At 51.2% G+C, this 389-nt stretch overlaps 1 protein-coding gene across 1 annotated transcript in view; it reads left to right on the top strand.

Annotated features, from left to right (window-relative positions):
• Positions 1-389, top strand: part of LOC119585036 (furin-like protease 2) — a gene marked incomplete in the record, with an annotated part of 48,730 nt that overhangs the window by 21,340 nt on the left and 27,001 nt on the right.

Consider the following 389-nt stretch of genomic DNA (forward strand, 5'->3'; position numbering starts at 1 on the left):
TTTTACGTGCGCCGTTTGGTAATATGGTTGGAACGGGTGATGCTCATGAAACTTTTGTTGGAAAGTCCAAGAAAGGTTGTGATACGGAAACGGGAAAATAAGAGGGAGGGGCATGAAATAGAAATGCTCACCGGTGTATTGAAGAATTGCTGGAGTGTTAGCAGGGCCCGGGGAGGTTGACAGACCACGTGAGTCAATTTGTGCAACAAAGCGAGAGTTGAATATGGGAGGAGTGCCGCAGTGATTGATATTGGCACTCCTGGAGTGTGCACGGACTCTCCTGTCCCAGAGGACCATCTCGGTGGGAGTGGGAAGAGAGGGGAAGGAATGGGAGGAAGTGGGGGTGTAAGGTTGAAGAGGTGGAGGAGGCTTTGGCAGAGACTGGCGTT

This window comes from Penaeus monodon, chromosome 19 (genome assembly GCF_015228065.2).
Source record: "Penaeus monodon isolate SGIC_2016 chromosome 19, NSTDA_Pmon_1, whole genome shotgun sequence".
In the NCBI taxonomy this organism is placed as follows: domain Eukaryota; kingdom Metazoa; phylum Arthropoda; class Malacostraca; order Decapoda; family Penaeidae; genus Penaeus; species Penaeus monodon.